The 22299-nt window shown below is 37.5% G+C and overlaps 1 protein-coding gene across 4 annotated transcripts in view; it reads left to right on the top strand.

Moving 5' to 3' along the window:
* The first annotated feature begins 12629 nt into the window (after positions 1-12629).
* FILIP1 (filamin A interacting protein 1) overlaps positions 12630-22299 on the top strand; it is a 109551-nt gene continuing 99881 nt past the window's right edge. For 2 of the 4 annotated variants that reach the window (XR_011328386.1, XM_069804694.1), the window contains exon 1: positions 12630-13107. The gene's annotated coding sequence lies outside the window, so the exon portion shown is untranslated. The remainder of the gene's footprint in view (positions 13108-22299) is intronic. The other 2 variants (XM_069804691.1, XM_069804690.1) reach the window with 2 other exon arrangements.

Raw genomic sequence — 22299 nt, 5'->3', positions numbered from 1 at the left:
AATATTTACATAGAAGAATAGGGAGATGTTCATATTCAGTTTTATAAATGGGTTTAAAGTTTATATGACCCATATATGTTTGGACTAGCTTGTCTTCTTTGTGGAATCTCTCAAAAGTACGAATCTTAGTATTTGTGGAGTAACCTATTTTTCCATTCATTCTTGTAATGTATCCAGGAAAAAAATCTGGAATAGAATTGTCCTGGTTTCAGCTGGGATGTAGTTAACTGTCTTCCTAGTAGCTGGTACAGTGCTATGTTTTGAGTTCAGTATGTGAAGAATGTTGATAACACTGATGTTTTCAGTTGTTGCTCAGTAGTGTTTAGACTATAGTCAAGGATTTTTCAGCTTCTCATGCCCAGCCAGGGCACCTGACCCAAACTGGCCAACAGTGTATTCCATACCATGGGACGTCCCATCTAGTTTAGGAACTGGGAAGTGGGGGGGGCAGGGAATCGCCACTCGGGGACTGGCTGGGTGTCGGTCGGCGGGTGGTGAGCAATTGCCCTGCGCATCGTTTGTACATTCCAATCCTTTTATTACTACTGTTGTCATTTTATTAGTGTTATCATTATCATTATTAGTTTCTTCTCTTCTGTTCTATTAAACCGTTCTTATCTCAACCCAGGAGTTTTACTTCTTTTCCTGATTTTCTCCCCCATCCCACTGGATGGGGGGGAGTGAGTGAGCAGCTGCATGGTGCTTAGTTGCTGGCTGGGGTTAAACCACGACAGACTAAAAGGACATGCACTAGCTAGGATTAAACAAAAATGCAGGGAATCAGTGGTAACAAAAAAAGAGTGACTAAGCAGTCAGAGGGTATTCACTAAAACCCCTCCTGCTTCTGTCCATGACCCGAAGACAGTAGTGGAAGGACCTCTTCCCACAGTGCCTCTGTGAAGGTTTTACTGGATTTGATGGAGAAAGATCTCAAAATAAGGAGGTACTGCTCTTCACTGGGAAGGGAGTCCCTTTTTCTTTAGGGTGCAGTGTTCTCCTGGGGGTGACTAGTCCTGCCTGTGTCCTTGCCAGCACGGTGGAGGCTCTCTCTCTTTGTGCAGTCAAGTGCTATTTGTAACTTCAAATCCTGGTCATCCTTGGCCTTTCTGTGAGTCTGCTACATTCAACTAGTGGTAACTCCCTTGTATTCAAGAGGAAAAATGTGTAGCAGGGAGCTGGTGAGGAGCTGCATCCTTCCCTACCATCCCAATAAAACTCATATGCAGCTCTCGTTCTACACCCACCTTGGTTCACCTCTGGCATCCTGATGATTTGAGATCAGTAGTTTGATTGCCCAGGAGTGTCACACAGATTACCAGCTACACTTAAATACAGTGTTTGTCCAGGTTCACTTTGTCCCACCAGTTCTAGGTTTTCACAGGGTGTGAAAGGCCTGTGATGTGCTGCTGTACTGTGCAGGTCCCACTTACAGCTCCAGTGCTTGTCTCTGTGCGGCTGCCCGGTGTACCCTGTTATTCCTAAGACCTACTCCAAACGTTCTAGTTAGCAAATGCAAAACAGTTGTTGTCTGTATTTTTCTCTATCTTTTCTGTACTTCCTGAAGGATTGCAGAGAATATTTCCTTTGCAGTTTGAACACAGTGATTAGGCTGATCCTATGAATGACAAGATGCAAAATGCTTATATACATGGAAACAGATGGAAGGCATACACACTGCCTGCCCGTCACCTTTACTATACTTGGAGTCAGGCTGCCCATTCCTTCCTGTTGCTCCCTTCCAAAAAAAACATTTTGAAGACACAATGTCTGTACAACATTTTGCTTTATTATTTCTCATCATATTTCTCTTCTGATGTTACAATAATCCATGACCATGTCTTTTGCTTTAATGATTGCTGAAGTTCATTTAGATGTTTGGAGGCAAATTGGTTTATTAGATGTCTTTAGATTTCTTTGTATATACATATATGTATCAAAAAATCAAATCCCCATGTTTGCAGCTAAAGGTCTATCCTGATGGCCGTCTCTTGCTCTGTGTGATGGCCCCTGTTTTTGTTATGAATGTTAGAAATAAACCTCAGCGCAGGTAAAGGCTTGAAACTCATACTCCTACTAAAGAGTGTTTATTATTCTTGGATTTGGAGACACATTTAACAATGTCTGTCAGCTGGCAGCATAAGCCAAACTGATTGCACAAAACACTCGTTTATGTCTTGTTAGGTTCTTAGTCTGCACTCATCACTGAAACTTCTACACTCCTGCTACAATATATTGGGTACACTAACTGGCCATCTCACCTCTTCATTGGTTTCTTTTCTTGTCTGCATCATGACAATTTTCTATTTTCTACCCTTTCCTGGTTGGATGATTTGTTTGGCTGTTTCTGAAGAGATTTTTCTCTCAGGTTTGTCAGTTTATTGCTTAATAGAGAAGGTACAATTCCTACTAATATTTAACGTGAAGGATACAGAGCTCTTCTTCATCAGATTTTGCTCCTTCTTTGACTAGCAAGCAATTCTTTTGGTTTCTTTGTCTTACAGAGCACTGCAGCTGTATGTGACAAACCAGCCATATCCTTCAGCTACAGCAGAATTAATCTTTTCTTCAGGTGCTTAGGTTCTGCTTCAGTACTTTGTTACCCTCTGTTGAGAATGATTTATTTTACTTGTTTTGCAATGTTTTCTGATTTGTCTTGTTTTTAACTTAAAATGGTCATGTTGTTCTATTCTGTTTGAATTAATTGCCAGCTATGTCACTATGGTCTGGAGAGTAATAGCTTTTTTATCTATTACTTGTTTTCTGAAGGGTAAACTGTCCCTAGAAGAGTCTTAGTGATGGTGCCCTGGAGATCTGTTATTTGCTGAAAATTTTTTATATCCCAACCTATCATATATGCAACACTAAAAAGCAAGAAATGCAGAAGCACTTAGTGGATGATCTGGAGGGCATCCTTTTGACAGAAATATAGAAGAATAATGTGAGATTCATGAGTGTCTTCTTGAGTTTCTAGAAGGATTTTCTTAGACCTGAGAAAGAAAATCTGCTTAATATGAAAGAGTTGTGGGAAAAACATGACAAAATAAAGTAAGCCTCAATTTTAAAAGGTATATATGTGGGAGGGAAGCACAAAACACTTAAAAATCTTGGCCTCTCGCCTTCTGTAAAAGGAGGAATGTGAGGGTAATATTTGCCAAAAAGAGATCTGTTTCTGGTTAAAAGAATCTTAGGCTTAATATAGATTCTAGGGATAATACAACAGAAGTAGCATAAAGTTCATCAGCTCTGAATATTAATTGAATGATATGTTTCCTCATTATCACTTAAATGTGTAGTTCAAAATTCTTCGGACTTCTCTTAGATAGTTAAACTCTGACTTTCAAAGGCAGTTAGATCCTGTGCTCTTCAACGCTGGAAGACCTGTAGCACTTAAATGACCAGGAGAGCACTATCGGTTTGAACAACCAGCAATGCAACTTGCTGCCTGGCCCTGTTTTATTTAGGTAACTATGAAGACTTAGGTCTTGACACACTAGAGTCTTGAAAACATAAAAATAATCAGAACTTCAGGAATGTGTGTGGGGGGGGGAATTATCTGCTTTATTTATTTTCCTGTTGAACCTAAACTTTATTTACTTCTTAACAATGTGTTACATAAAATAGCACAGGAAAAATGCTACTAATGCTACTAAATACACTCATGAAAATAACACAAATAATTACTCTGGAAAAATGATTAAATATAAGATGTGGAATTGTGCTGCAGACTTTATTCTTCTCACATTATTTGGACTATCCAAAAATGAATGTTTAATCATCTCCTCTGGATGAAATGATTCACTTTGATTAACTATAGAGGAAGCATAAACAACCAGCTCAGATTGTATACCTAATGAAATCTGCTCTGATGTACTGTTCATTTTGTGTGTTGACTCCATCTTTGGAGGTATTCAGAAGCTGTGTGGACATGGTCCTGGCAGCCTGCTCTAGGTCACCTTGCTTGAGCAGAAGGACTGGTTAAGATGACCTCCAGAGTTCCCTCCCAATCTCAACCGTTGTCTGATTCTGCGACATCTTTTAAAGAAAGATGACATTGCAAGTAGAAAGTAGCAATATTGTTAATTTGTAAAAAGAAAGATGGCCTAATAAAGTAAATAGTGGGATATAATTTCCTTACAAATTCTTCAGCCAGTACTAGCTCTGGCTTCTCTGCTCAGCAGTCTTTTTGTGCTGTTATGCTTTTGAGTACTGAAAGAAGGGATACTCAGGAATTAGCTGAATATGGATCTGCTTAAATTAGCCAGGTAATGAAAAAGAAGAAAATCTACATGGCTATCAGTGGTGATTGTTGCTTGCATTTGACTTAGTATGTACCTCATTCTGTTGAGGTTGCCTACACCCTGAAAGCCAACAGTTTAGTGGATACAGAACATTTAAGGTACTTTCTCTGTTTGTCTCCCTTTCATTTTCTAGGAAGAGATGCCTTGCGAGGAGGCATTCTGCAGTGCTCTTGCTACTGCAGGTTCAGTTTCCTCTGTGTATCTCCTCTGTTGATTTCTGCACTGTGCAGTAACACATTTCCCTGTTGCCTAGGGATTCCTCATCTCACCTCCCATCACTATTTTCTTTTCCCTAAAAAACTGCATTCTTATTTACAAGGACTGAGAGGAAACTCAGATAGTTTCTTCTAACTTAGAGGGTTCTTCATGTCAGTAATTTTTGTTAGTAGACAGGTATTGGACACCAGTCTGTAGTGAGATTATCAGATATGCATTGTAGGTTTTGATTCAGATGGATTTTCTAAGCAATTGCATAGTCACTATATATGGAAGAAAAGGGTCAGTTTGCTCTTTAGCACTGTGAGCATATGGTTTAAGTCAGTCACGTACTGATGTGATCCTGGTCTCCTTTTCATACTTCAGTGCTAAATTCTCCCGTGGGTGATTTTCTAGCATGGTGCTATGTAGTCAGAGTGAAGGTGGCAGATTTTATATTCAGTCCAAACATGTTACAGTTTAAACGTTTTCTGTTATTCCAACTGCTGACTTACTGGTAATAACAGGAGTAGCATTTGGTTTTCCAACAGATATGTTTTAAAAATACAAATCTTCCTGCTGTTTGAAAAAAAAAAAACCAACAACAAAAAACCACAACAAAACTAGTTGTACAGTTTTAGTGCCAAAATATACAGAATATTTGTGTGCTAATATGGACAAGTTAGGGCAAAACTGGCCCTAAAGCAATAAAAACTCCCCCCCCCCCCATTTCCTATTTTCATCCCCACTTGTTAATGTTAAAATTTTATTATCTAAATTCTCCTGCCCTTTCAACAGTCAATAAAAAAGACAAAACAAGTCTCTCCTAACACTCCACAGTAAACTGTATGCTTAGAGGACTGTGCACTGCTTGAAAACCAGGTATTTTGAAAGACATTTATGTTTGACTGTCACTGGCAAGCAATGTCTCTTCGTGTAAGTGAATAAAATTTAACTGAGCCCTCTTCATTATTGTTCACCAAATTCTTAAATAATAGGAAGTAGAGAGAAGTGCTTCAGCAGATTCCTCTTCCCCACATCTGTGAAAGTAAAACCTGAAAGTGTAAATTATGGCAAATGTTCAGAGATATCTGGAGAATAGGGCCTATTGTTTGCTGAACAGTTTGACAGAAGTAACCTATTTTGCATATATCCTCTTTTCTTTATATTTAAAATGGCATGTCTTTGATACTTCATGGAGATTATAATCTTGAATTTCAAAACCCTGCTTCTGGCCCCTTGCAGAGATGTTCCTCAAGCAAGGATTTGTGCCTGAATTTAAATACCTTATCCCTTCCCTCTTGTTCTCCTGCTCAGTCCACAGAAATTGTTCTTAAAAAATGCTATGGCTGTCTTTGAGAGGTGTATCTGTACAGTATGGTCATGGGACTGGAGACAGTTCTTAATGACAGTTAGTTGGACTGTTATTTGCATCTGGAGTACATCTGTGGTTCATCTCTGGGGCAATTTGTCCTGAGGCTTCCAGGGAGACAACATTAGGAAAGGCTGCTCCTGCTAGCCTACCCTTTCCTAGATAGAGAACTCCAGGCAGGTACCTATTTTGAAGCTATCAGGATGCTTATACATGTTTTAGCCACTCTTTTCTCCTCAGCAATTCAAGTTCTAGAGGTCCACAGATAATGTAATAATGAGTTTAGGCTTCTGTCAATAAAACCTGCAGGAGTACTAATGGTATGAGTGTTAGCTTACAATGTCTTAAGTGAAGTAAGGTATAACCAGTCAGAACTTGAACTGAAACATGTAAATGACACTGAGTTGATGACAGAAACCAGTGTCTTACGGGAAATGCAGCTGCAATCTGGGGATGTGCAGTGGAAGAAGCCTCTCCCCAGCCTGCAAGAAACCAAGCGAGGAAGAAACGGGTGGTGCAGAATTGAGTGCAAGGAACACAGCCCCCTCTTTCCATCCTCTCCCACTGCCTGCCATGAATTAACCCTAACATATAGATAGGTGGCACTGTGTTCTTGGAGAAGTCAAAACCAGAGCTTCACCTCCTATGGACATCCAATAGTGCATGACACAGTTTGCAAGGATAGGGGTGCTCTTCTTGGTCATCTAGTCCCTAGGTGTCGTGTCTTTAATAATACATTCAGATTATCTGTTTTGTTTGGAGAAAATATCCTATTCTTTCTGGTCTGCATATTTATTATGTAATAGTCTTAGTTTACAAAGGCTGCCATGTTTCACCTCAGATTGCTGCGTTTCATTTGAAGATGTTTCATCTGTATGGAGGGGAGAGATCTGGTAAAGAGCACATCTACAGCAGAGGGATTTTACCAAGCTCTATCACTGTCTGTACAGTTACATAATTAAAATAATGGAATTGTATCTGTTTGATAATTCCACTTTTCCTGCAAGCTGTTGGACTAATGAAGGCAAGACAGCAAAAAGAATTGAAGCCATCTTAAAGATAAATGGCCAGACCCTCCACTGGTATAAAATAGATGTTGATCTACCGACTGCAATTAAGCTACAGTTTTCTGGTTCACAGCTTGTTAGATTTTCTGAAAAGACTGGGGTGCTAAGTGGTTTGAACACAATTAAACTGAGCTACAAGGAGAAGAATGTTTTGTTTGGTCTTATTCCATTAAAAGTGTAAGTGAAGTTTGTGTTTCATTCATTAAGAGCAAGTGTTTATCATATTCTTTGCCTGTGCTACTGGTAATTACCTACCTGTAGTTGATATCTTCATGTTCCTTTCCAAGTGTTTTTTCCTTTAGATAGATCTTTATAAAAGTAAGATTAATACTAATATTAAATGGAAGGTGGTATTTCAATTTCATTACAAAAATCTGTAGCATTTCTTTTGGACTCCTTTCAGGGTTGAAGAGTACACAAACAAATCTTGAGAAAATACAGGACTATCTTCATTCAGTGCAACATCTCATTGTGGGACTATTAATAAATCATATTCTAGGTGTCCTTTCAAGGAAATATTTAAGCATCAAAATAGTATTCTATTTTTATCTGTATTTATCCATATTTATCTGATGGATAATTTAATGTCACGGGATTAGACAAGTAGGATGCTTGCTTATTTGCTTGATTATTTTTTATCAACTGTAGGTAATCTGAGTGGGTTCTTTCATAATATACAAATATCTGCTAAGGGACAGTAAGAAGCTCCCTATATTTAGTCCCTAAAAGAGAAGGCTCAGAACTGACTTGATAATGATTTTTAATTACCTACTTAGTGAAATGTGGTGTAGAACTGTTTTCAGCCTGTGGTCCAAGGACATCTGTGCACTATTTCCAAGGGTGCCACAAAACCCAGGGAAAACACAGCTAGCTCCTGTAGGCTCAGATTTTCTCTGCAGGGTTGTTAATCTCCACAGCAACATTTTTGGAATTTAACAAATTGAGAGAGGTTGAAGGCCACTGACTAGCCATCTCATGGGCTAGGAGCTAATGTCAGCCAACATCAAACTGGAAATAAATTGAAAAATTTCAGTTTGCTTGAAACAGTAAGTGTAATTAACTGTTGGACTGCATTATACATTGCTGTGGCAAATTATCCATATTTGATTTATATAATCTTTCTAAAAGGTGTGCTTTAATTCAATGCAGCTTGCTGTTTTGCATGAGGAACATTCCACAGCCTTTCCCATGTAGGAGGCTGTATTAGATAATGAAAATAGTTTATTCTCGCCTTAAAAGCAATTAATCCATGTTCAGCTCATTTTTATCATAGTCTTTGAGCAAGTTGCATACCGTTCCTGGGGTGTGGCAGTGAAGCAAGTGAGATCATTTACTCCATTTCCAGAGGTCTGAGTTGGCACTTTCTTTCAGACTGTCTCCATTTGACCCAACTGTAAGTGCGAGCCAGGTTCTGGGGCTTTGGACTCAAAAGTGTCCAAACATGATTCTAAAGTTATCACTATTTTTTCTGTCATTTTTCGTAGACAGTGTTATGCCCCTCTAAGTCTGATGAGCTATCTGATGTTCTTGATGTGGCCATGTATCTAACTGCCTCAAGTCATCTTTGAATTGCACCTCACTTCATTTGGGGAAGACTTACGAAATGCTAATATTTTTGTTGGCACAATGGAGAAATAAGAAATTTAAAATAACTGAAATGGCCAAGTCTTTTAATATGTTTCTTTCATTAAAATTACAAAAAAAAAAAAAGCCAAAAGTACTTTTTCAAGACAGAATATAGATCAAGACAGCAAGATCAAGAATCAAAATAAGACACCCTGTTTTTTATTTCATTGATAAAGCATGCAAAACTATCACAGGAAAGACTATAAAACTCCAGTAAGTGTTCCTGGAGGTTTGTGACTGTGACAAGGATCTTAAGGCACTGATTTTTTTTATGTATCATCTGACATGTTTACCACTAGCAAAATTAAGATTAATGGCATATGTTTTGTAGATGTCAAAAAAGGGAGTAAATAGTGTAAGGAAAATATAAATAGCAGTGCTAATTATGCAGTTCACTTTTTAATTCTACATGGTTTTCTTAGGAAAAGAATTTACATATCTGGGAAAATATTTGGATTGCAGAACATCACAAAGTTTTTTTAGTTTCATTAATTTGGCAAGATTATAAAATAGACAACTAAACTAAATCTATGCGCTAAATGGCAGAAATATGGGGTTTTTCCTTTGGTTCTAAAAAAGCAGGTGCTTCACCTGAAGATATAGCAGACCTAATATCTAAAAAGCAATATCAGCTTTTATGAGGTGACAATAGTATCTGGAAGAATGAAAAAAATAAATACCTAACCCTCTCAAAATATAGGTTTGAGGGGGTGTAGCCAAGATCAGATTAATCAAAATGTGATCAAACACCCTCCTTTCCAACATACTGTAATGCAGCACAAGTTATGCTGTAAAGCCAAAACAAAGCTAAAAGCAGTAGCAGAATCTAAAATAATAAAGCTTTTATGGAAGTGAGCAATAACTATTACAAAAGCAGGGTGTCAGAAGACTGGTGGACTACCGTTCAAGCAAATGAAAAATTAATTTTTTAGAAACTAAAATACTGATGACTCTTACTTCAATGCATTTTAAGGAGCAACTTAATGAAGAACTGACAGTGGTTGCTCACACAGAATTATACACATAGTAGAGCCCCTCAAGACATACAGTTAAGAAACTCTAAGCCCATTTAGATACATTTGTTTCTCATATATTGGTCCAGTTAATTATGTTGTAAAATATTTGAAAAGGACAAAGGTAGAAGGTTGTATCTCTGGATGCCACTGTGACTTAAGAGAATGAGATATACTTGTACACTACAGTGATGGATAGTTGAGATAAAAATTATATAGTAATACTATTGTATGTGTTCCAGAAAAAGCTTATTTATAGGCACACATTTTAAGGTCAAGAAGGACCAGTAAGGTCAGGAGAAGACATCTGTTTTGTTCTTCTCTAAAAACAAACCCATGGATTTTCTGCCGGTAATTTTTGCCTCAAGCCTGGAATTTCTTTAGAGCAGCTCAGGTCATAAAAATTTTTCTTCCATTTTCTAGTAAAGTAAGTACAGAGAAATATGATCATGTGAACAATGACAATCCCTCTTCTGTATTTGTGACTAACATTATCTCCAAAAATGACAACAGGTCCTGCTGCTGCTCTTGTTCACTCTCTCGAGCCACGTTTTGTCCCCTTTGCTTTGCATTGCTCTGGTTTTTGGTGTTTTAATTGAAATAATGCTGAGAGCTTTGGCTTCCATTAAAAATTTTCTCAGAAGTATTTACTTTGGACTCTAGGATCTTGGCTGCTTAATTAAGAGATAACAAAATTATCAGAAATTACAAGAAAGTCACTTTTTAGGCGTAGTTGTAGGATTTAACTAGGACTTGGGATGATGCTGTATATTGACATTAGGACCCAATGGAGGATGCCAAACTAAAAAGTCTCTTTTGTAGTTCTGTTTTTTCTTTTATTCCCCAGCAACCTATCTATTTATAACCATTTTCTTCATCATTCAGTAGGGCAAATACTTAGATGTGAACCATTTTCATACTGCATAAAGTTAAAAGGTTTACACTTCCAGTAATGCAGAGTAATTACACCCTTTCCTATGCTGGAAGTCCTTACATTTTCTTTGATTCATTTGCAAAATCTTCTGTTTTCCCCAAATTTTTGCTGAAATTCCCACAGTATTAGAGGATTAATGTCTATGGTGCACAGCTGGGGAGTACGTTTGCAAGTGTACAAGAATGAGCAGACTTGCATCAGCAGGTCACTATTGAAACCCACCCACAAGGGCTGGCAGCAGAGATTGCCTCCTAAGAAGTTGTATTGTTTTCCACTGAGTGAATGTGCCACTAACTAATGGGAGAAAAACACTGAGAATCATTTGGGTTTTCTGAGATTTATGAGCCAAGTTAATTGTTTTGTTTGACTGATTTATTATATTTGAATAGATAAAGTACTATTAATATTGCACTTTGACCAAGAAGTTAAGGCCAGAATAGTCAAAACATTACTCATCTGATTGGAGTACCTCAATCTTATATGAGGGAACAAAATTAGATGTTCTTTTTAGAATGTGGATATACGTAACTCACTTCATTTCAAAGTGTAAGCATGTAACACCAACATTTGTGCCAATATATTATCTGTCTCTACAATAATCTTCCAAATAGCTGTTTCTGTAAAATAGAAGTGTTTCCATTTTTATACATTCTAGCTATTCTGTCCAAGTCAAATATTGAAATGGACAACATGAAATTAGTGATTATTACTTGTTCTCCAAAATAAAATATATTTGACGTGATAGCAGTGTTTGGTGCATTTATAAATGTATCATCAATGTCTAAATATCAGTTACTTGACATAGTACCTAATATTCACTTCATTTTCTCCATATAAGCTCCTTCGGAATGAAAGTATTTTTTCATTGTTCCTTGCTTGTTTAGATAATAACACAGATCAAGTAGAAGTAATTCCAGAGATAGGGTTAGAGCACCAGGCTACAGCTAACCCTACAGCTGCTTCCCGTAAGGGCTTGTACTCAACCCCTGGTATCTCATATAGTTGTGGCCAGTTAGGTTCCTGCACGTTGAAATTTTCACAAGGAGCGTGATACCTTTTCCCTACCCATCCTACTATTTGCACAGTGACCTAACATCACTGAAGGGTACTGTTATGATTTGCTTGAACCTTCTTTTGCTCTTAAAGGTTGGGGGGCCTGCATCTATAAATATTGACAAGCAAATTTTTTAGCATCTTTCTACTTTTTTCTTCCCTTTCTCCTTTCTTTCCTTCCTCTTCATCTAACCCTAGATGAATATTGCAAATCATCACTAGGGAAAAGCTTTCCAAAGGAGGCCCATTCTGCATTTCACTCTGAAGCACAGCTCAGATGAGAACAGAGTTGTGGTAAGGAATTTTTCTCATCAGAGACATTTACAGGGACTGTTCTGCCATGAGGTGGTAGAACTTTGCTCTGGAGTCTGAGATCTGCAACATCTTTGGAGAATCTTGATATCATGATGGTTTGTGGGCTGAAAGCTGCCCAGTGTTACTGCTGGTCTGTTGATTAAGAGACTTATGGCTTAGAATTAGGGACAGTAATTAGATCCAGAAGCAAGTGTGGATACATCAGAATGTATACAGCCCTGGAGTAATGTGTTCCTAATACTCATCTCAAACAACTCGGGATATGTGTGGCTTCCCTTTTCTTCTTCAGTGAGAGTTAGAGACAGAGTAGGAATTACTGTAGAAAGCTCTTGGTCTAGGAGAAGAAGGTTGTCTTTGGAATGAATATCACACTGAAAACTTTCCAGCCTAAGCCTTTCATTAATTTCTCCATGTCATCTTAATATATTTAAACTCTAAAAAATTATGCTGCAAAAAGTTCTCCCCACGTGTAATTTTTCCTCAAGTGAAGTGCATACCTTTCAAATTATAAACTTCCTACTTGTCCTAGGAAAATCCTCACTGTATAAATAATTGAACTCATCTGCTGTGAACACAAGTATTCTTTCTCTAGCAGTCTAAAATATATGCCTAAATACACATCTTGTACTTAGTGCTTTAAATAGTAATTACTCCCGTGAAGTCACTGGAAGCCCTTAAAAGGATTTGACAGTTTCCCCACAATCTTTCAGTGAATGTAGTAGCTGGGCTGTGCAGTGCTACATCCACTGATAATTCAGCAGCTGAGGAACTCAGCAAAGCCTGCTCCAAACTTCTCAGCTGTTGACAGGCTTGACTTGCTGAGAACACTGGTTAAATATAGCACAAGCGAGCTGAGCTCAACAAAGTCATTGCTGTAACACTGTGTGAAGAGACCAGAAGAGGGGAAATACAATCTGAGAACTAAACTGCCAAAGCCTAACACCACCTAGCAACAGTTGAAAAAACTTTTAAACAAAAGTCTGGGTGAGACACAGACAGAGTATACCTCCTACTTCTCTTGCCTGGGATTTCTGCGAGAAGCAGCTCCGGTCTTCTGTTCTCTACCCCATTTCCTTCATTACTTCAGCTGCTGGTAGACCTAAAAAAGTGGGAAAAGTTTCTCTCCTTGTGTTCTCCTGGGCTGGATCAGTCTACTGCTGTGGTAGTGCTGTGGGACAAGCTACTGCAGTCTTGCGGTGTAAAGGATATATTCCTAGGTTCGTGTTGCTGACAGGTAAGACTGAGCTAACCACTTCAATGCATTCTTTTTAGAAGTTATTTTCTTTTGTAGTTACTATTGTCTCTTTTCTTCTGTGAACAATCTTCTGCATGATTTTGAAACATCAGTAGATGAAAGCTGGGTTAACAGTTTTAGATTTTTTTTACACTTTCATCACAGAAAAACATGGCTTAAATAAATTTTGTGTTTCCTAGAATGAGCAAAATCAAGTAGCTAGTAGTAATATGAAAAAATCTGTATAGATTTTGATATGTATTTTGCTTATATCTGCTTACATGCTGACAGACGACAAACCAACATTTAAGAATAGAATACATATCATCCCTTACCAGTGATAGTCTAGCAGCTATTAAAAACAGTGACAGCCTGTGTTATAAGTAAGAGGAAATAGCCATTCAGTAACTGAATTAACTGAATACTTTGTGACCCAGCACATTTATACTTTTTGTTTCCTTACTAACTTTTAGCACACAGGCATACCTGATGCCTTTCGTACTATCCTTGTGACAACAGCTCTTGGTTCTTCCTCTTGTACTTATTTACATAGAACAAATATTAATCTCTGCTAGATTAATTAGCTGTATAATGCAACCATCCTAAAGACTGACCTTATGTTTGTTGTACCCAAGTGTGCTTAAGCTGCGTCAGTGTGTGTTTCTTTTAGCAAAATAAATGAGAAACCAGTTCTCTGATGCTTTACCCTGACAGCAGAATGGAAGCCTGTTTGTCTGTTGGAAATGCATATCCTATGGTCCCATAATGGTCATGTAATTTAAGGGAGGAATTGCTTAGTATGACTTACTTTTTGTCTAAACTGACAAAAGTTGTTTGGTCAATTGAAGAATGAATCCCCCCCACCCCATCTTTTAAAGCCATTTTCTCCAAACAAAAGAAATCTAGTATGCATGAATTTTTAAAACATGTACTATGAATTCATATGCAGTATAAATTCAGTTACGAAGGCAAAGATTTAAAGAATACACTTAACCCATGCAAAAACCCTGTTCACAGATTTATGTAGAATTGTCTCAGATGAAAAATATTTGTCCTAAAGAGGGAATGGACTGACTGAGTCTACGCAGACTGTCTGTGGTGTTTGACACTTAGTCTGTGGACTCTGGGACTGCCTCAGGAAGATGAGAAGGTCTTGCTTTAGCTAAATAATTCTAGTTTCATCCCTGCATACTATATAAATGACATCAATACCACATCTTAGCAGTGACATGCTCACAGATTGGATGAAATCAAAATACTCTGAAGCAACTTTGACTTCGTGGCTGAGAATGTAACTGCCTGTGAAACAATAAGATAAATTAAGTACTAGGATGGAGGAAAATTCTTAAAAGGAAAGATAATATAGTTTACGTTTTATTTCATAGCAAGGGGCACACTACTTAAGCACTAGATAGGAATACTTTTTGGTGGCCGTGATTTAATGTGATAATCATTACTGTGGAATTACTACAGCACTATGGTATCCTGAATCTCAAAAGGAAACTTTGGTATTACTTTTTAATATAGGTATATCCTGAGAAAGTTATTTTTTCATAAGAAAGCTGTTCAGTAAGAACTAAAACAGTTTTTGTCATCTTGACATTAGAGTGAAAATTACTGTTTCGTATTTTGACTGAGTTAATTGGCAAATAATAAACTGCCAAGAAATGGCAAATTTGACCTTCTGAATACATAGGGATGACAAAATCTGTATGCTATCCTACTTACTGACTGCTTTTGGGTTTTAGTTGTTGCTCAGCATAATGTATGGTTATAAAATTTTACTTTCCTTGCACAATAAATAAAATAAATAAATAAAAGCAAAAGGCAAATTTATTAGCCTGAATGCTATCAAATGAAGTGACTTTTGAACAGTCTGATAGCAACTTCCAACTCTAACACATGGAGTTGTGGTTTTACATACATCTGTCTTCCTTTCCACTTCAAAATGGAGGAGGCGGCTAAAATTACTCTGCTCAACAGGTGTCCACAAAGAGGCTCTGGGATTTTCCAACCAAATCTGTGGAATATGTAATGTGGCTATTCAACAGATGGTTTCATATTTGAAGAATAGCCAATTCTACTAATGACTACAGTGAAACCAAGCTCAATTTTATATCAAATCACAAAGTAATTTAGCTTTTGGCGATACACTCCATTGTAGAGATTTTCTTGGAAGACCAGTAGACATAGCATACCCATTTATTTTCCCCCTTATGTATTATTTTGATTTTGTTTATATTCCCCTAACTGTGTAATGAATGGTGCCTTTCATGGTGTTAAAGACTGTGTATTCCTCCCAATCTGAATCCACTTCCAGATGCTGCCTATGGCTTGTTCTTTCACCTTCATTACAGCAAAATGATAATTTATGGCCTCTTTTAACCAATCTAGCCACAGCTAAAGTCATCATCTTAACTGAGTGTTTTGTCATCACCTCAGTCTTTCAATGTCTTTATAGAACGTCTGGTTCTTTTTAACATCAAATTCAAAGACTTGAAATTCATCTTCAAAGCTTAGCACTATTCTGTCTCTGCCTACATCTGCCTGATTTTCCCATACTCCTCCTGCTCATATCTGGTAGGCTATTGACCTTCGGCTCCGGTGTTCACTAGTCCATCCTCTATGCTACTGGCTTTAGTAAGCTTGAAATTGGCCTAATGACATACAAGTTGTTAGTTTTCTATAGTGCCTCTCTGTAGCACCTGACACTAATGTCATGGAAAGACTAAACTTGTCTACTAACAGAGCTATGTCAACCAAGGTAGGACTCCTGAAGACATAGTTGTGCTTCCTGGAAGCAACTTGTGGAGAAAGCATATCAGGAAATTTCTACTTTTACTAGTATGCCCTGTTTTGTTCCTCTGGGTCACAATTTCACCAGTGTAGCTATTTCCATACTAAAAGCTTTTTACTGATACAGATGTATCAGTAAAACTCCTCCTGATACAGGATCTTTCTGTTGGCACAGATTCCACACATGCTTAATTTAAGGCTTTTGGTAATCACATCTAACTCACTTGATGTGCCCCCAGGCATAAATTAAGAATGTGCCTCAGGGCTGTAGTGAGTCAGAGGCCAGGTTTATGCCACTGAATTCAGGGTGAGATTTCCTTTGAGTTTAATAAGATCAGGTCTTAGTGTTCAATAATTAACAGATAAATTTCCAGTCCCTTCAGGAGCATTTAACAAAATGGATCATCTATATTCCTGTCCAAATAATTTTTTTCCTAAGAGACATTTTACTTTTTCCTCTAATTTCCTGTTTCTTCCCTTCCTTTCTCAAGGTCTGTTGTTGTAGTTTGCCATACTATTTTAATACATAAACTGAATTTGGGGGCAGGGGTTTTGTCCTTCTACATGTCTAAAATGCCATTTGGAGAAAGAGAGCTATAATCTTCTTATTTCACCAAAAATATTTAGTATATAAAACCTAAGATAAGAACTGAAAGCTAGAAAGGTAAAATAGTATATGTGATAAAATAACTATAATCTGTTGTATAGAAAAGTTTAAATATTTCTTTACAAGAAGCACAAACACCTATACTTTTCAGCTTCATCATCTTATTCTGGCGCTTTTCATTTTTAGCCTTTTCTCTTTTAATTTCTCTCAGTATTTTCTAATGAAAGTTGTTTCCTAATTTTATACAGAATACCAGGAATTATTTGGGGAATAGAGGCTTTTCTTGATATTGGAGGATATTGGATAACTAAGGAAACAATTATTTCATAAAGAATTGAAATTTCTTAACCTCTCTTTTTCTCATTTAGTATCTAGTATTTGTACCAAGTTAGTGACACTAGAAAAATAAAGCCTTTATAACACAGTCCTGTAGTTATTCTTTGAGATATTGGTGTCCAAAAGAGAGGAACAATTGTGCCTATTTCCTGGTCAGGAGAGACAGTGGGAGTCTCTAATCATGTTGAAGATTGTGTGATGCCTAATGTATTTGTGAAAATTTTGCCTTTCTGGATACTTGATCAGATTTTTCCTTTTATTTTCGGTCTTTTCACCTACTCTTCCAGCTTCTGCAGATAATCTGCACTTCCTGTATTACTTTTTATTCTTACCATCATAGCAAAATAAGTACTAATATCAATGCAAATACAAAGTCTTCCTAGATTGGGGCAGCTTTTTTTTTTTTTTTTTTTTTTTAATTTAAGATGGCTTTGCCCTATCATTCTCATTCTGCTTTGGCTGGACTATATCTCTAAATCTTTTCCACAAGTAAATCATGCAAATGCTAGCTCTAAAGATGATATGTAAGATTATATAGATTGTGGTCTCCTCCAAAATGCTTTACACACGTCACAAATATAGAGAAAGAGACAATTTCTACAACTGAAAGCATATATCCTAAAAGCGTAATTGCATTTTATTTTGAAATCATTCTTCTATAGATATATAGCTGCTAAAATACATGATTTATCCTGGGCTGTTTAGCGAGTAGTGTTCTGAGGCAATGAAATGGCATTGCTTTTTTTCTCCCCACTTAATAGAAAATTGCTGAGAACTGAGTAGATAATGAAGAATTCCAACATCCAGTTTCTTAACTTTGCAGCTCTGTAAGAGCTGAAACTTAATCAGAAATGTGCGTATGTGCGCACACGTGTGTGTGCCTTTTGTAAGAAAAGAAATGCTTTTTGGCATTACAGAATGCGTTGCTGAAGGAGTGGGACAAACACATCCGAAGTACAGGGAAATAGGCTGGAGCTTGTACTTTTTCCCTTAAATGGGCAACCCGTCTAGTTGCTGTTAGCTGACACAAGCAAAGGGGTGTGTGAATCTAAAAGATTGCTGTACATTGTCCAAACGAGTTCCATTTCAAAGCTGATAAAATGGCAATTAAAATCTTAATTATCTATAACGTGGCCAGACTCATTCAAATATAAACTGGTGGGGTTTCAGAACAAGAGCAAAAACCTCGATGAATTTGCAATAAACTTTTCCAGCTTGAATTATATACTTTAAGAGCTCTTTAATACAGTAAGGGTTGCTTTCTTTGCTTTTCCTTTTTGGGGAAATGGTGTCAAAGAGTATAATGTTTTGTGATTTATGCTGTTCAAAAGTTTGTTCCAGTGCATATGTAAAAGTAATATTTTGAAGGCTAAATCCATTTTCTGTCTGAAGTTCACAGTATCTAGAGGCTTGTATGTTTGGTTGGGGGAGGTATCTAACTAACTAGTGTGTTATGGCTGTGGATAGCAAGAGCTACAGCTTCACTAACAAACTTCAAAAAAAAAACTGAGAAAAAAATGGATTTTATTGTAATAACAGAAGAGCATTTTTAGAAAGCGGTTTTAAGGGTTCTATTAAAAAAAAAGTAATTGAAAATGAAAGCTCATGTGTTCTTGGTACAAGAATTTTCATTAGAGTTTATCACACTGCTTGCATTTTTCAGAAAATATAAAGCAAATGAACGCAACAGAAAGCAGGAGACTGCTAACATCAGTGTAATCGAATTGCTGCCAACTTGCCTTGTTTATCTAAGAGATCTCTGTGAAAATAAGGTCTTTCCCACACATGCATGAGTCATAGGATGTAATGGGGCTAAGCAGACTTGCTTCAGCTTTCTAATGTGCACATATCTAAACTAACCTGTTTTAGTGCCTGTTCCTGTAACTAAATGAGATCTAGCTTGACAACAGGAAGGGAGAAGTGGTGGTGAGTTCATGGTGCTATTTCAGTGCAATAACCTGAATGCTAAGGAAACGATGCAATTTCCATTTATTGGGAAAACTGCAGTTACTGTGACAACAAGTATACACTAAAGAAAAACATATACAATTTATTCTGAAGTTCAAATTTGTGAATCTAGTAGATAGGATATTCATAAAACCTCACACTACCTAGTTATGTGACTCAAAGAACATTCTTACTTTTAAAATATGTAATCCAGATTGTTGAAAATTATCCCTTTAAAAGCCATAAGCAAGGACATAAATGTAAGGGTGGCAAAGCACATGTGGTTAACCATGACTAATTTGGTGTTGGGCTGAATAAAATTAAAAAAAAAAAAAAAAAAAGCATGTATTTCTCATGCTAAAGCTATTCAATTCCTATGTCTGTCATTCATGCTTATTCCCAAAATTTCACTTGTCCCACCATCTGTAATCACAAAACCTCTTGGATCTAACTTTTAAGGTAAAGGTTACAGTAGTTCTTCTATAGTGTCTTATTTCTCCTCCTTCTATTCTTCTCCAAGGACTTCTGTAATAAAAACCATGAATTTTATTCCAGTAGATAAGGATTTCAGTTCCTCAATCTGATAAAATTCTTTAGAGAAAAAAATAAACATTGCAATTTTTTACTCTGGGCAGGAGACAGAAGGAAGGGAACGATGCCATGCTAGATGTCCTCAAGCATGTCAAACATAGCGCAGAACAAGATGTCCCTTCTGCACGGAGGGACACACATGGCAACAGAGCTCCTGAGTGCCAGAGGAACTACGTGTGACGAGGCAGCTGGCTGTGGGAACCACTGCCGCATCAAGTAGCAGGAGCCAGAAGCTAGAATTCGGGTCACAAAAGGCATCACATTGCAAATAGTAAAAGGCAGGGTCACAGTAGCATGTCCTCTCAATGAGACATGCCACTTATGGAGTTACAGAACCAGAATTTGTTTTGAACATGGCTGGCTGAGGAATATTTTGCCGGTGATGATAATCAGTGCATCGAAATCCATATGCTGAATAAAAGATGGCCAAAGAGACAATTGATAGTAACATAAATCACAGGCCTTTGGCACTTCCAAAATTGCAAAAGAAGCAGTATCTGTAGGGGTTTTTTTATTATTTTGTTATGTTTGATGTGTTATATCCTCAAATAAGCATAATAAGAATGAAAAATCTTGTATGTAATTTTCTATCCTTGTTTACTCCAGCGTTTAGAATGCACACCCTCCTCCTCCCTGCCACATTATATTTGAAATCCAAACATTTAGAATTAGGATGCCATTAAGGTGCCATCTTTCTGCAAAAGAATTCTGAAAAAAAGGTTAAGTATATTCTATCTGTGTCTTTCCAGGTAGTCCAGTAAGCTGAAAGGCTAGCATTGAGATTGTAAATAATAAGCAAATAAGGAAGGAAAACAGAGATGCTGCTTTTGAGGAGGGAAACCCTGGAGACTGCTTCCACTGCTGAGTTCACTTTTCTTACTGAACATCTCTTTCCAATTGTATCCTAATCAGGAACAGAGCATGATACACATATGGCAAACAGGATTCCTAGATGGAGTTCTCGTTAACCTGAGAGTAGCTTAGGCTTTTTTGGTTTAGAGAAGCCCTTGGTTGTGGAAGCATCTAAGTTTACCTGGTGGTGATTACTGTAGCATGAAGCAAGGATAAACTAGTGGCCCTGTGGCACTCAAAGGGATGTGGCAGGCAGTCTTTCCATACAGGATTTCTCATACCTATTAAGAATAACAACTGAAGACAGGTATTTATCTTCTCTTTAGATGAATCAGCAAGTAATGTTCCTAAAACTGGATACTGTAAATAAAATTTTGTCATCATCAGTAGAGATGAGCAGAAAAAGGCTAGGGAATCCTCACAGCTGGTGGAGTACAGAGGTCTCAGATCCCATTGTACTGATCGAGAGCAAAGGCAGCACTCGCTGCAGAGAGGAGCTTGAGGAACTAGTATGACTTGCACACACACATGGGTCATACAAATTACTCTTGCAGCTTTTTTAATTAAAAAAGCTGCCATATGCTCCAGTGGGGGTTAAGTTAGTGAGAAAGTTAGTGAGATTTAGGAAGAAGGGATGATGCTTTGAAAGACACCAGAACGGGCTAGGACAGACAAGAAGAAGGGCTTCAGCAGGAGGCCAGGAAGCTTGGTGTTTTAAAGCTAGGGGCCTCTAAACCATGGGTTAACCAGATAACAGCATCCTTAACTACCCTGCCTTGAATCCATATAGGCAGTCGTTTTAAAAGTAGCTTATAGGTTGGAGAAAAAAATAACTAAACTGATTTTCTCGCTTTCAGAGAACACGTTCTTAAACTCCAAATTATTTTGGAACAGCTTTTTATTAGAAAGATGGAGGGGGTACAGTGTAAGTACTTTTGATACAGAATTTGATCTATTTGTAAATGGAAATATACAACAGGATTGCTGTGGTACTTGGGGGCCCGGGACGACATGTGACAGTGACACAGCTGCCTGGCTCCAAGAAAGAAATTCCCTGCAGTGATACTAGGTAGTTGAGTATCACTTCCAACCACACAACCTGTATCACCATAGGTCTTGAAAACTAATGAAGTGCTACAAAAATATGTGATGTTAGCTATAGACAGTGTAATGAGTTTCTCCTAAGCTTAGATAGCACAAAGGAAACACAGGAAAATATCAGAAATAAACTGAATAATCTACATAAGTGTTCAGTGAATAGCGTGAACACAACACAATATTTTGTAATAGTTTTTTAAGGAATAAGTAGAGCAGGAACAATTCTACAGGATACCACTGTCAACTCAAAAAATCTCTCCAAGACGGCAGTGAGTATCTAAAAATGAAGCAAGCATAACTGCACAAAGGGAGGGTTAATTTAGATATTTCCAGCATTAGTTGTATAAACAAAGACTAAATCACACTGCAGGGAATGGGCTGCAAGAGTGACAGGACATCTGATGGATTGCTTATTAATCAGAAATACTTCGATAAATTCAGATTTCCTCTCCAAAATATTCATGCCATGTTTGAATTTTGTTGTTTATCCCTTTCAAATCATGTTACCTTAAAATGTGAGGTGCTAGGTATCATACGGGGGGAGAGGAAGGCTGGTTAAATGGCTGGCTTTCACATCAGTGACTCCTTGTATGACTCTCTGCAAGTTATTTACTTCTACACTTTTAATAACACCTGGGATGTTACAAGAATAAATATAGTAGTGACTTTGACACCCTGAGATGTTGCAGTATTGAACATCATGTCAACAGCTTTGAATAAGGAGACTTAAATAGCCCTCCTTGGAAACCAGATTCTGCTGGGAGAAGTAGGAAAAGAAGTTGAATTAGTCTGAATGACAAGAATATGTATTTTTAGAGGAGCTCCCCAGAGGGAAGCATAGCTGTGCCCTGAGTTGTGGGTAGCAAAAAATCAACCATACTGGTAAAGCACAGCAGAAAAAGGAAAGAGGAGGACCAGAGATGTGACCAGGAAGCTGCAAGAACAAAACCATACCAAAATAGAAA

This window comes from Haliaeetus albicilla, chromosome 17 (assembly GCF_947461875.1).
Source record: "Haliaeetus albicilla chromosome 17, bHalAlb1.1, whole genome shotgun sequence".
Lineage (NCBI taxonomy): Eukaryota > Metazoa > Chordata > Aves > Accipitriformes > Accipitridae > Haliaeetus > Haliaeetus albicilla.
This window is presented reverse-complemented; position numbering and strand designations above follow the sequence as displayed.